Raw genomic sequence first — 15,624 nt, 5'->3', positions numbered from 1 at the left:
AACAATTTTACCTGAGTCGACAATTACTTCTAAAAAGTCATGAACTTCCATATCATTATCATCTAAAAAATTTAACATTATTAATATTTACAAATTATTTTAGAACAATTAGATAGTAGAATCAGAAAGATATATAATGATTCAATGTAAAAATATAAAACGTAGAATACTTTTCTCGTGCAAGGCCCCGTGTTCAATCAAGTTAATTTTGATAATTAGGAAATTAATATTACGTTTTTTTATGCTTCAATAACCTGCAGCAATGGCTACGGTCAAGACTGCGCTACAAATGCTTCGAAACATAATTCTATCTCTGTTCTATATTTTAGGAGAATAAAGATAGAATGATGTTTCGAAGTATTTGTAGCACAATCTTGACCGCAGCCAATGTTATACATTATCGAATTCTCAATAAAAATATGAATATTAAAATAGAAAAGAGAGAGTTTATCTTCCTTATATTAAATTATTTTCTATATATTAAAAAATAAGGTTTAACTAAATAAAATATATATTTAACTTCTTTATAGTATGTAACTTTAATTATTTAACAAAGTTTCTATTTTTATATATGTTAACATTAACTGATTTTTTATATAAAAATTTTAGCTATAAAAACTGATACAAAAATTAAGAATTTTACCTGAGTCGGTAGTTGCTTCTTTATATAAATCACAAACTTCCATGTCATCATTATCATCTAAAACATTTAAACATTATTAATGTATACAAATTATCTTATAGCAATTAGATAGAAACTGGAAAGAAAATGATAATAATTCAATATAAAAATATAAGTCAAAAACGTAGAATACTTTTTTCATAAAAGACTTCGCTTTTAAAAAAATTTAATTTTGAAAATTAGGAAATTAACATAACGCTTTGTTATGCTTAACCTTTAATAATGTTATATATTATCGAATTTAATTTCGATAGAATTTATATGAATATTAAAATAAAAAAATTAATTTTCCTTATACTAAATTAATAATTAAATATAACACATGATCATTAGAAATCATTCAAATCTAGAAAAAAAACTAAATATGAAATAAAAGGAAATATAATAAGCATTAAGTAAAAACTGAAATAAAAATCTTAATTTAAAATAAAATGAAAATTTTAATAAATTTTTGTTTAAGTCAATTTTTCCACAAACAAAACCTTAAGCCAAAAATTTAATTCTACATTTATGGATTTATTATTTTATTAACTTTGATATATAGCTCTGATAATAAATAATAATTAGTATAAAAGAGGGCAAATGGAGAGCCAAGCGTGGTTAATAATACGCAATATCGTTTTTAAATTTCCTTGTCTTTATTAATAAATTGACGAATCAATCTTATTAATGTATGTGATTTTGTAGGCAAATAATAATATATAAGAATATTTTTTAAATACACACACTCAATATGATTATATATGGATATTTTAATATATATATATATATATATATATATTGTTACGTCCGTACTACGTTCGTATTACTATACGTCCCTGTATCCGTCTAAGATCATCGAGTCTCCCGTGAGATCGAGGAACTTCGAGTTGTCAAGGCGTTGCTATGGATTGTTTGTCAACAGCTGTCTTCTAGAGTCTTTGTACCGCGGCTATCAAAGACAGACGTTTCCGAGAATATTCGCATATTAAATGCAATTCCTTTTGTATTTGATTGTCTTTGTGTATTGGCTCGCCATATTAAAGGTTCTTTCTTTCGTACGAGAGTCAATTCATTTTTCACGCGGTTGAACGGCGTCACGCGTAGCGGTATTAGCGATCTCTCGCGGAATCGGTTCCGCGGACGTAACATTTTGGGGGCTCGTGCGGGATCGTTTGAACGACGAGCTACGAGCCGTAGTGAAAACTCGAACATTGTAAAGTGAAAAGTGCCAGACAATTAGCACATCATGTCCTTGGTACATTCTCCGAGGATCACCCGATCTCGAGGCTCCGCTTCGAGCAACGACCAGCGGAGAAGCTCGAGAAATTCCAGAGCAAACAGATATTCTACAAGCCGCTTTGGACGAAATTAGACAGCTGAGAGAGGAACGTCTTCAGCATCAGACTCGCTTCGAGACGATGTTGCAACAACGAGACGACGAGCTGCGCCGCATGGAGGAAAGATTCTTCGAGCGAGAGCGACAGCAAGAAAATCAAAATCGAGAAAACCAGCTAAGTCCTCAAATTAGAACTAGAAATTCCGCGCGCGATAATTCTCCGCGTAATAATAATAACAATTTTGAGCTCGGGTATAAGCTCAAACCGGAGAATTTTGACGGGAGTGTTCCCTTGCGCGAATTTATTGCCCAGTTCGATCTCATAGCGCGGGCTAACGGGTGGAATTCGTTCCAAAAGACGTTGGCTCTCGCGGCTTGTTTGAGAGGAAAAGCGCGGACTGTTTTAGATGGAATTTCTGAAATCGAAAATTTAGAGTTCGCGGATCTAAAATCGAAATTAGAGTTACGATTTGGTGAAGGGCATTTAGCTCAGACTTATTATTCACAATTTACTAATCGTAGACAAAAGAGTTCGGAAGATTTAGCTTCTCTCGGAGCAGATCTAGAGAGATTATCGCATTTAGCATACCCGGAATGTTCCCACGAAGTTAGGGACAAAATTGCTTGCGCACAATTTATAGCCGCGTTATCTGATGGCTTCCTAAAAAGAACTCTTCAATTAGAAAGTATTTCCTCGTTAAAATCTGCCATAGAAAGAGCAATGGCAGTTAAAGTTATCCAAGAAAATAGTTTTACAAAAAATAAAAATTATCAAAATGAAAATTCAGAAAATTATAGTAAATTCAATAAATTTAACAAATATAATAAATTTAATAAATTTGATAAATTCAATAAATTCAACAAATTTGAAAATAAACAAAAAAACGAGGAAACAAAAGAGAAAGAATTTGTTAAAAAGAAATTTGAGAATAAAAATAAGAATTTTTACAAAAACAGTCCGAAAGCTAAAAAAGAATGCTGGCAATGCGGCGCTAAGGGTCACTTCCGTTCTCAATGTCCATCGCTTTCGGAAAACAAGGACTAGTCGAACTTCGCGGTATTAATATATACATATATATTAATACATATTAATATGTAGATATTAATACAGTATAGTTAATACATTAATACTATAATACCAATCAATGTACAACATAATAATGTAATATTTATAAAAAGGAATTCGTACATAATTTTTGTTATTAATATTTAATAATGAGTGTGTATTATATAACAGCATAACAAAGTAAAACGTATAGAGAAACAAAAATTAATTTATAAATACTTACCTATTAGCAATGCTATTTTATGTTGTTTATGTAAATTTTCCTTTTCAAATAATTGCAGGAATTCTTTTAATGAATAAATTCCAGTAAATAAATAATTTTGCGCATTTTGAATTTTTCTGTTTTTATACTTATTAAATTGACTGCGATCTCTTGTTATTTCCAAACCATTTGTTAAACGATCATAATTGATTTCTTGATCCAAAATTATTTTGGAAATGGTATCTGCAAAAATAAATAATTTTTGATAATACATACCCAGGCAGCAACGTCACGTGATTTTCACGTCGATAAGTAGTGATTATTGGTCCTAAACGTCATGTACCCAATAACTGACATTTAAGATACGTGAATATTCTAACGTAATAATAACGTAAATTTAAAGACGTTTATAATACGTTTAAAACAAGTCATTTTAAAATTAAAAAGAATAAAATTTTTTTATATAAAGTAACTATATTCTTTTATAACTCGTTAATAGAAAGTATAAAAAATCTACTATACATATATTAAAATATTAATAATATTTTTTTATTATAAACGTTGTTAATAATTGTATAAACTCTTTCCACGTAGCAAACCTATGTCATTTTGACGTCGTATGACGTTATTAAACGGAAAAATGACATCATTTTGACATTTAATGACGTCAGTTTGCTACTTGAGTCGTGACATATATATCTCACAATAGAAACTTTTATAAAATATTTGAAAGACATTATAAAGATGTCTAAAAGACATCTTATTTTTTCAGATGTCTTTTAGGCGTTAAAATAATAGATAGGTGAGAGTACGCGCCTTTTCTTTATGCCAAGTACTTCACCACAGAACATGGCGGCAACTGCTACTGTTTATAGAGAACGTTTTTATTCTGTGCTTTGCGTGATACAATTTACGGTTTGTTTGTTGGTAAGTATCTATATCTTTAGGTTAACATATATTTTTCTCTCGTACTTGAACACAAATGTTGAAGTATTTAATAATTAGAAATATTTGTAATAGTGTTATTTTGTAAAATACTTAATTCACATAACCTCTCTGTTTGCTATCTGAAATGCAAAATAATAGCTACATTTACTTTCATTTTTAACGTAAGTATACTTGTTCTCAAATCTTATATATGTTTTAATTTTAATAATTTCAATAATTCAAAATAAATTAAAATAATTAATATTAAAAAAATATATTATTACTATTATTTAAACAAAATTTTTTTAAATATCAAACTTTTTACATTAATTGATTTGTATTAAAATTTGTAGATTTAACGACATTTATTGCCTAGCAATGTCGTTCATAGGAATTGAATTTACAGATGATAGTGGTGGTGGCGTTGCTCTTGTAAGCAGTCAGTGGTTAACACCACGTAAACAGGAGGTGTTCTGGCCACCTTATAAATTTCAATCTCAATATGATAAGGTTATTAAAAAAGGCGTAGTCCCAGAACAAGATGGTTCTTGGAAAATTTATAAAATTAAACGCTGTTTTTTTGAAATTGGTAAAGTATGAATTACAAAATTTTCTTGTATAAAATATTTATCTTAATATATGTATGTATAATTGTATTGTAGATGATTATAGTAAAGCACAAAATAAAATAAAACAAGCACAGTTAACTTCTGATTGTCAAAGTGAAATTGATGAGGTTTTGCCATCAAAGAGGACAATCCATAAACCGAGAAAATTAATATACAGCAGCAGTGATGATGAGGACGAGGCTTTATCAGAGAAGCATAAGTTTTCACCATCACCAAAGATTGTCAGATTAAATAACAAGGCAAATGAAGCATCACCTTCATCATCACGTAAGTTTGATATATTAATTAGTTATGCTGGTCATTATATATCAATATAATAATATGATATTAATATTTTGGTTAACTATAGAGAAATAGATAAATATTTATAATTATGTATATTACTTACGAACTGCTTTCCTTGATTTTAACATCACAAAATATAAAGATCTATTCCTTTATTTATTCATAGTTTTAACACAAAATGAAAAGGTAAAAACTGACCTCAAACAAAGACAGAAACAATAATATTTTACAAGTTACTCAGAGCAGACAAATAAACAGTAGATAAATGAACTTTATATCATTTAAACAAATATTTACACATGTTTTACATATATGTATATTTTAGAAACTTCAAAAAGTGTCCAACAAAGTTCAACATCTGACACACTGAATTCTTCTAATGGTGATCTTCAAACATTTAGTCCATCTCATTCAATAAATATATTTAGATCATCTTTGAGTAATACTCCAACTACTTCAACTGTAACTAAAAATAACTTTCAAGATAGTATCCACCATCACGGTACAGGTAAAACTTAAATTTATTAAAAGTTTTGAGATTCTAATTATTATATTATTATTGTATTATTTTCTTATACAGGGTGATTCGAAACAACCGTTTGTCCTTAAAATATCGTATTCCTGAATGAATTCTGAGACGATTTTTCCTTTGCCAAAATTTTATCCGAAGCTTAGTTTTTAAGTTATAAAAGGAAATAGTTAGCGAATTACGGCACGGGTACGGCCGGTAGGCAGGAGCGGCGCAACTCATCCGACGCGGGCGATTACGCGAGGCGCTCGTTGCGATCAGCTGTTATCTACACGCGATGTGTGTGGTGTGTGTATATATATACACCCTCTTTCTCTCTATCTCTCTCTCTCTCTTACTTATTCTTACCTTATAGAGATGTCTTCTGATGAATAATTGTACGACTGGAATGGATCACAACGTTGACGTTGACACAGACGTTGACACACCGTGACACACCGAATAATAAACGATTCTTTTTTTATAAATTGTATTATCGACACTTTGATGAATACACTCACGCAATCAGAGAGAATTTTCTCTTAGAATTTACCCTGAGAATCATGATAATCATGGGACAATATGGTATGGAAAGAATTTTTTGAAAATTTCTCTGATTAATATTTATCACATTAAAAATAATAATATCTATCATAATAAAATATAAAATATGTTTGATTAATTTTACTATGCAGTTTAATAAAATGAATCAAATATATTTTATATTTTATTATGATAGATATTATTATTTTTAATGTGATAAATATTAATCAGAGAAATTTTCATAAAATTTTTTCCATACCATATTGTCTCACGATTACCATTATTTTTAGTGTAAATTCTAAGAGAAAATTCTCTCAGACTTGATCAAACATTATTTATTAATCGATCACAACACTCAATCACAATTCGCGGTTACTACCGATTAATTATTAAAAATTACTTTTAAAAAACGCGTTAAATGTACATTACTCGTCGCGGACAACAATACAGTCTACGACAACAGACTGCGGCGACGCCGACGCGACGATAATAATCGCACGGCGTTGCCGAACGTGATTGACGCGAGATCCGCGAGACGCTACCGTGTCTTGTGATTAATCGAAGCCTTTGCATTATGAATGCGCTAATTTAGAAAATGTTTTCTTTTCTCAGCGAGACGTGAGAAAAATAATTATTTTATGTTTTTTTATTGTTTTGCGAACAAGATGTTCCACATATAAATATGTTGGTCGCTCTGAAAAGAGCGGATTGGTTTTGGTCGCTCTGAAAAGAGCGGATTGACTTTGGTCGCTTTGAAAAGAGCGGATTAATTTATAACTTTAAAAAATGTATAATAGGTGCTCAAAATGAGCACCATCCATCCTTATGCAAGCTCTCATGCGTTTAAGTAAATTTAATTGGACGTTCTCCATTACTTCCTCTTCGATATTCCAAATTGCATATCGCAATCTGGTTTCCAAGTCGTCGACGTCCTCGGGAAGCGTCTTCGGGAAACGATCTACTTTTCTCAGAAAATTTTCGCAAAACGTTCGTCTTGCATGATAATCTTCTGGTCGTAAATGTTGCACGCGTGTGTAATGAAATGCGTGCAACTTTTTTTCTTGTTTGGTTAGAAGGACACTGCCAGTCTCGTTTTGTCTCTGAGTTCTTCGTATGACGGGAGCAGATGGATGATTGATTGCATTATCGATCTGCATCTTATATTTATACGATTCGCGGGAGGCCGCTGTCGCGGGTGTCGCGTGCCGCTATTCGACGCGGAAGGCGTGGAGGGGGAAATCGCGACACCCCGCGGATTGTATAAATAAAATGAAGATTGATAATGCAATCAATAATCCTTCGATTATTACAAGCGTTAAGAGGACGATATGGCAGCGTACACAAACGAAGAATACTACAATATGCTAATGGCACTTGGCGAGTGTCACGGGCAGTATCACGTAGCTGCAAGACGATACGCCGAATTATATCCAAATCGAGCAAGACATCCGTCAGCTCCTGTCATACTACGAGCAGCTCAGAGACTATACGAGACTTTCAGTGTCCTTCCGAATAAACACGAAACAGGAAGAAATCGTGATGCAAGAAATTTGCGAAACACGGAGCAAATTGTATGTGCTTTCGAGCAAAATCCGGAAACAAGTATTGGGGTGGTTGCTCGAGAACACAACTTATCGTACTCAACAGTACAAAGAACGCTTAAAGAAGAAAAGTTGCACGCATTTCATTATACACGCGTGCAACATTTACGAGCAGAAGATTATCAGGCAAGACGAACATTTTGCGAAAATTTTCTGAGAAAAGTGGATCGAGATCCCAGATTTTCTTCCCGTGTGATATTCAGTGATGAATCATTATTCACACAAGAAGGGATTTTTAACTCACACAATATACATTATTGGAGCGAAGAAAATCCCAGAGTAACGCGGCTCAAAAATTTCTAAGTACGTTGGAAAATAAATATCTGGGCTGGAATAATGGGTACCCAAATACTTGGGCCCGTTATTCTACCAGATATTTTAACTGGCCAGACGTACGTGGAATTTTTGAGAGAAAATCTGCCAGACATTTTAGAAGAAGTGCCACTATTTGAAAGAAATAAAATGTTCTTTCAACAAGACGGTGCTGGACCACACAACGCCAGGATTGTAACAAACTACTTGAACGAGCAGTTTCCTGGACGTTGGATGGGTCGGTATGGCCCGATACGTTGGCCCGCAAGATCCCCGGATCTTAATCCTCTTGATTTCTTTTTATGGGGATACTGTAAAGAATCAATCTACAAAACGCTTCCCGAGGACGTCGACGACTTGGAAACCAGATTGCGATATACAATTTGGAATATCGAAGAGGAAGTAATGGAGAACGTCCAATTAAATTTACTTAAACGCATGAGAGCTTGCATAAGGATGGATGGTGCTCATTTTGAGCACCTATTATAAATTTTTTAAAATTATAAATTAATCCGCTCTTTTCAGAGCGACCAAAGTCAATCCGCTCTTTTCAGAGCGACCAAAACCAATCCGCTCTTTTCAGAGCGACCAACATATTTATATGTGGAACATCTTGTTCGCAAAACAATAAAAAAACATAAAATAATTATTTTTCTCACGTCTCGCTGAGAAAAGAAAACATTTTCTAAATTAGCGCATTCATAATGCAAAGGCTTCGATTAATCACAAGACACGGTAGCGTCTCGCGGATCTCGCGTCAATCACGTTCGGCAACGCCGTGCGATTATTATCGTCGCGTCGGCGTCGCCGCAGTCTGTTGTCGTAGACTGTATTGTTGTCCGCGACGAGTAATGTACATTTAACGCGTTTTTTAAAAGTAATTTTTAATAATTAATCGGTAGTAACCGCGAATTGTGATTGAGTGTTGTGATCGATTAATAAATAATGTTTGATCAAGTCTGAGAGAATTTTCTCTTAGAATTTACACTAAAAATAATGGTAATCGTGAGACAATATGGTATGGAAAAAATTTTATGAAAATTTCTCTGATTAATATTTATCACATTAAAAATAATAATATCTATCATAATAAAATATAAAATATATTTGATTCATTTTATTAAACTGCATAGTAAAATTAATCAAACATATTTTATATTTTATTATGATAGATATTATTATTTTTAATGTGATAAATATTAATCAGAGAAATTTTCAAAAAATTCTTTCCATACCATATTGTCCCATGATTATCATGATTCTCAGGGTAAATTCTAAGAGAAAATTCTCTCTGATTGCGTGAGTGTATTCATCAAAGTGTCGATAATACAATTTATAAAAAAAGAATCGTTTATTATTCGGTGTGTCACGGTGTGTCAACGTCTGTGTCAACGTCAACGTTGTGATCCATTCCAGTCGTACAATTATTCATCAGAAGACATCTCTATAAGGTAAGAATAAGTAAGAGAGAGAGAGAGATAGAGAGAAAGAGGGTGTATATATATACACACACCACACACATCGCGTGTAGATAACAGCTGATCGCAACGAGCGCCTCGCGTAATCGCCCGCGTCGGATGAGTTGCGCCGCTCCTGCCTACCGGCCGTACCCGTGCCGTAATTCGCTAACTATTTCCTTTTATAACTTAAAAACTAAGCTTCGGATAAAATTTTGGCAAAGGAAAAATCGTCTCAGAATTCATTCAGGAATACGACATTTTAAGGACAAACGGTTGTTTCGAATCACCCTGTATATTATTTTCTTTTCAGTTACAAAAAAAATATTTTCCCTTCTTATTCATATTAAGGAACAAAATAACCAAATATTAACATTATGTAATGATAAACAAATCACTCCAAATACTTCAGCTCAATTTAGATCAGAAGATTTGCCAGTAAATTTACCTGTATCGACTCAAGCAGAGTTGGATATTTTGGAAAATTATTTAAAAAGCAATCAAAATTTATCTGCTATGGTAAATATTTGTTATTAAATCAATAACTTTTTGATTTCTGTTAATACAAGTTTTAATATTACAGTGTTCATATTTAGCCACATTGGGTGGAAGAGATTTTACATCCAAAACTAACAGGATTTTAAAATATCTTTTAAGAGATAAGGTAGCTTCTAATTACAGTTTTTACGGTAAACGGATGAACAAAAGTCCCTTTTCTTCCTTAACTTGCTGCAGTGCTGTAGTTAGTAAGTATTTTTTTTTTATCAAATTTAAAAGAGTTTATTATACAGTTTTTATTATGCGTTCTTAAGATCACTATCCATAGAAATTTTATAATAAGCAATGTTAGCTAAAACATCCAATAAGATTGTGCTAATGTTATTAAAACTTTATGAGTATGCAGTTGTTTCAGTCGGTTATTATTTATATTTGAGTCATTTATATTACAATTCTGAGCTGTTAAATATATAAATAACCAAATAAAACAACTGCGTGTTTATTAATAATATTAGTAACAATTAATAACATTGGCACAGTAGTAGATCTTTAGCTAATATTATTCAATTATGACAGTACATTATAAAATTTTCTTTGAATTTCAGTCTCAAAAAATACTGTATTGATCATTTAATGTATGAAATTTTTGTTTTTATAGAATCAGTAAAATCAACATCATCTCAGACAGAAAAAGAAATTGAAGATGTGATTAAGGTATGGCTTAAACACGCACCTCAGCGTATAAAAACTCGTAATATTAAAAATAAAGCTCCTGAACACAATTAAATAAAATAAATTAGTTTTCATAAAGATTTGGTTGTGATCCGTTTTGAGATTAAGAGTTTTTTGTTTCAAGTTTCTTAGAATTTATTTGTTTTATTCGGCATTTATATTTTTATTAAAATAAGTATATTTTAAGTTTTTGTTTACAGAAACGTTTATTTTACTGTTTTATTTTAATTTTAATTTTTGCGTTAAATTTATTACTATTCCTTAAAATATATTCATTAAAATATACTTAGCTTTGCTTTTCTAGATATCAGATAAGTAGTATTTAATCTCTTTTTGTACAATGTTTTTAAGTAATAAAATCATACATAAAAAAAACGAAATTAAAACATAATGTGGGTGTTCGACAGTTATATAGGAGAGTCTCAAAAGCTGTAACTGCTATTTTAGATGAAGTAGTGGAGATTGAAGCAAACTTAGTGTTAATAATGTTAATATTTCAAATATTAATAATGATGAATGTTCCAATTATAATATTAATAATGATGAATGTTCCAATTATAATATTAATAATGAATGTTCCAATTATAATAATTGCTCTGAAGAAGAAAGCTTTACATATACACAAAATGTTACTTCAAGTGGCCTAGATGTTACTGAAAATATTATTTCCAATACAGATTTATATGATTCTGATAGTAGTATAGATACAAATCCAGTTTTATTATCACAAGATAATCCTTCACCTTTGCAAAATAATTTATCTACAAAGCTACAAGACTGGGCAACAAGTTATAAAATTTCCCATTCTGCACTTACTAGTCTTTTACATATTCTTTCACCTCATTTCGCAGAATTGCTTCTTCATTCTAGAACATTGCTTCGAACACCTATGCATATACAAAGTAAACAATTGGAAAATGGAGAATATTGTCACATTGGCTTAGCAAACGAATTACAGAATTTTTTGGCACAAAATACTATGTTTTCAGCTGAGGTGCTTAAAATTGGATTTAATGTTGATGGTTTGCCTTTATTTCGTAGTTCAAACATTCAGCTTTGGCCAATTTTAGGAATAGTTAAAAATACCACACAAAATAAACCATTTACTATTGGAATTTTCTGTGGCACGTCAAAACCAATACCGCTAGAGAAATTTTTAGATGATTTTATAAATGAACTAGTTTATCTATTAAGAGAAGGTATTGAATTTTGTAATAAAAAATATCGTTTGGAAGTTCACAGCTTCGTATGCGATGCTCCGGCAAAAGCATATCTGAAAATGATCAAGTCGCATTGTGGCTATTCCTCATGTGATAAATGTACTGAATCAGGTTGTTATGTTCAACGAAAAGTTATTATGAGAAATATTTCGGCCCCAAAACGGACAAATGAGTCTTTTAAATTACAGTTGGATAAAGAACATCATATTGGTAAATCACCTTTGTTAAAACTTGAAATAGATTTAGTCACATCTTTTCCAATCGACTATATGCATTGTGTATGCCTGGGTGTTATGAGAAAACTTATACATTCTTGGGTCGATGGACAACCATTACAAGTAAAACTTTGTAGTAGATCTACAAATATAATATCAGAACGATTAATATCACTAAAGCATTGTATTCCTATAGAAATTAATAGAAAGCCTAGGTCACTGTCAGTTGCCAAGATGGAAGGCAACTGAGTTTAGAACATTGTTATTATATACAGGTCCTTTAGTTCTAAAAAATGTGATTGATAAAGCAATTTACCAGCATTTTTTATTATTGCATTCTGCAATTACAATATTAATTTCTAAAAAGCATATTTCTAAATTTACTTGTGGTTTTGCTGATGAGCTATTAAAAATCTTCGTTAATCATTGCGAAAAAATTTATGGATTACAATTTTACGTATATAATATTCATATGCTGTCTCATTTAAGTGATGATGTACAAATATTTGGCCCTTTGGATGAATTCTCTGCTTTTGCATTTGAAAATTATTTAGGGCAGCTTAAACAAACAATTAAATCTCCTCACAAGCCACTTAAACAAATATACCGTCAACTAAAAGAACTTTCTATTTCCTCTGCTAATAAATATCTTACAACTAAAAGTTCAATAATGTATGAGCTAGAACATACTTTTGGACCTTTACCAATAGCTGGTTGTCATTATAAACAATTTAAAAAATTGCGTTTAGAATCTTTTACTTTAACTATTGAACGTCATTCCTCTTCTGATTGTTATTGCCTCACAAGTGACAATTTGGTACTACAAATCATTAATATTATAGTTGGAACAGAAGATGAGATTTTAATAATTGGTAAATATTTTCTTTCGTATAATTCTTTTTATTCTTACCCAATAGAATCTAAAGATTTACACATTTTTGAAGTAAAAAATTTATCAGTAGAGAATCACACGTGGTCCTACAAAGATATTATTGCGAAATGTATACTTTTACCAATAATGGATCAAGTTTGGTTATCTATGCCTTTAATACATTCATTATCAGTCTAATAAGTATGTTTTTTTACTTGAATACATTCTTGTATAGTTTATTTTTTAATAACTTAAGTTTACTTATTATACATAATTCCAATTGTTTTTTTTATAATAAGACATAATGTATATGTTTGTTATAATATACGTATAACATGGATATATTATATATAATAATATATATATATATATATATATATAATATATGTTTTGTTACAACATATATATCTGATGTATGTTATATAATTTAATGTATCTAAATTACTTATCAGCAATAAATAAATATGCACTGTATATTTTTTATTTTTTCAAAAATATTAAAATGACGTCTTTCTTACGTCAGAATAGAGTAAAAAAAGGTCATTATAACACGTCATTTTCACGTCTCATTATGACGTCCGTGGGCTCTGACTTATTCCCGTCATTTTTACGTTATTATTACGTGTTTATAAAAGGATAAATGACGTTACGACTGACCAAAAATTAACGTGAAAATCACGTGACGTTGCTGCCTGGGTATATAGAAACTATTCCAATGCATTTAATATGTTACATATAATTTGCTATATTATGTTGCTAAAAAGATTAGTAATTTTTCAATTTTTGCTATATAAATATCTAGTCATTATCAACAAAACAAAATTCTTCAATCTTTTTATTATGTAACTCTAAGCAACTATAAACTTAGAAAAACGAAATATTATACATTAAAAAATTTTTGTTGTAAAATATTATTTTCGTATAACTTAAATGTTATTATATAATTTATACCTAAAAACACCCAAAGATTTGGATGAACCATATGCATTTTTTTCAACAAAACATGAAATGATTCCACAAGATTATTAATTCTAATTGGGCATCCATATACACTTATTTTTTTTGAAATTGGAAGCCAGGTACTTTTCATATATTTCACAAAGAGCAATACGTTAGGATAATTAGCATATTCTTCATCCGCAATCATCTGCATGAGGTTTAAGCCTTCAGAAAACATTTCTGGCGGTGCTAATGCTAATGTCATTGCCATAGATACTAATTTATATGGTGCAGTAAGAAGTTCTAACTGTTTCCACTTTTTCAAAACAGCCTATAATGTGAACATAAAATATGTATATATTAATAAATTATTTAAAAAACTTTATAAATTATGAATGTTAAAATATAAATAATCTATAAGCAAATCAAAACTAATAGTTTTGCTAATAAAAAACATTTAAAGTACCTAACAATAGTGAAACCAGCAGCCTCGTAGAGATGCATTGGGAAATTGTTCATGGACAGCATTCATCGATGCTTTTTCATAATCACACATTATGAAGCGCAAATTACATTGCAGGTCAGGAGCTAATTTAACAACTTCTTTCCATATAAATTTGTATACTAATTGTGTTCTTGCTTCACATAAGATAAATAATACTGCAATACCCTAAAAAAAATATTTATATATTAAAATAACGTTGAGAGAAAAAACGTATATAATAAAATTATATGGAATGATAAAATTAAAATACCTTATCCATGTATCGCACATGAACTGAAAACAATTGTGTAAAATTTGGTGCTTTCGGTACAACCTGAAATAAATTTATACAGAACTGTAACAATAATTATATCCATAAATATTTCAATAAAATTATATATTTTAATTACAAATATAAAATAATCAATAATACTCACAGAAAATGTACCATCGATAAAAATTTCAGAACTTTTCTCTAATATTTTTAGAAGCTTATCGCTAGTAAAGATGTAAGAATATTTGTTGTCTTCAGATATAACGCAGCCTTTATAAATAAACTTTATAGGTTCATAACCTTGAAGCAAATTGCCAATGTCACGCACATTTGAAGGTAACGAAAGACGTATTTTGATTCTTTCTCTTAATAATAGAGATCTTACTGAATTGAATGAAATATTTGCTGCAACTATAGGATTTGTTCGAGAAACAATATCAAATATTTCCTTGTCAGTTGCAGTAGTCTCGTTTCACATTCAAATCATTTCATGTTTTAGATTAAAAATATCAATAACATAAGGTTCACTTGGATGATTATGTTTATTTTTTAAAACATATTTTTCTTCTACTCTAACTAATAATCCAGTACATGAAACAGTACGCCTTTTTGCACAACGGTATATATAATTGCATCTTTTATCGATATTGTATGTATATCCTTCGTGAACATACAAATAACTGTCTTTTTTTTCCCAGATATTATTTCCATTTTAATGCTGTAAATATAAAAAATGTGTTAAGCTGTATTTTTATTGCTTTTTAAAATTAAGCCTACGGCACACAGTACGATTTTTCGCGTACTGGATCTGATGATTTAGTAATAATATATTAAAAATACATCAATCAGAATGCAACATTT

At 30.3% G+C, this 15,624-nt stretch overlaps 1 pseudogene; it reads right to left on the bottom strand.

The window, feature by feature from the left end:
- Positions 1 to 3,116: 3,116 nt before the first annotated feature.
- LOC145948213 (uncharacterized) lies at positions 3,117 to 15,474 on the bottom strand (annotated as a pseudogene).
- Positions 15,475 to 15,624: the final 150 nt, after the last annotated feature.

This window comes from Prenolepis imparis, unplaced genomic scaffold (genome assembly GCF_030444845.1).
Source record: "Prenolepis imparis isolate NDT839.2.m4 unplaced genomic scaffold, iyPreImpa1.0 SCAF_280, whole genome shotgun sequence".
Classification (NCBI taxonomy): Eukaryota; Metazoa; Arthropoda; class Insecta; order Hymenoptera; family Formicidae; genus Prenolepis; species Prenolepis imparis.
Note: the sequence above shows the minus strand (reverse complement) of the source record. Positions and strands in the feature narration are given on the sequence as shown.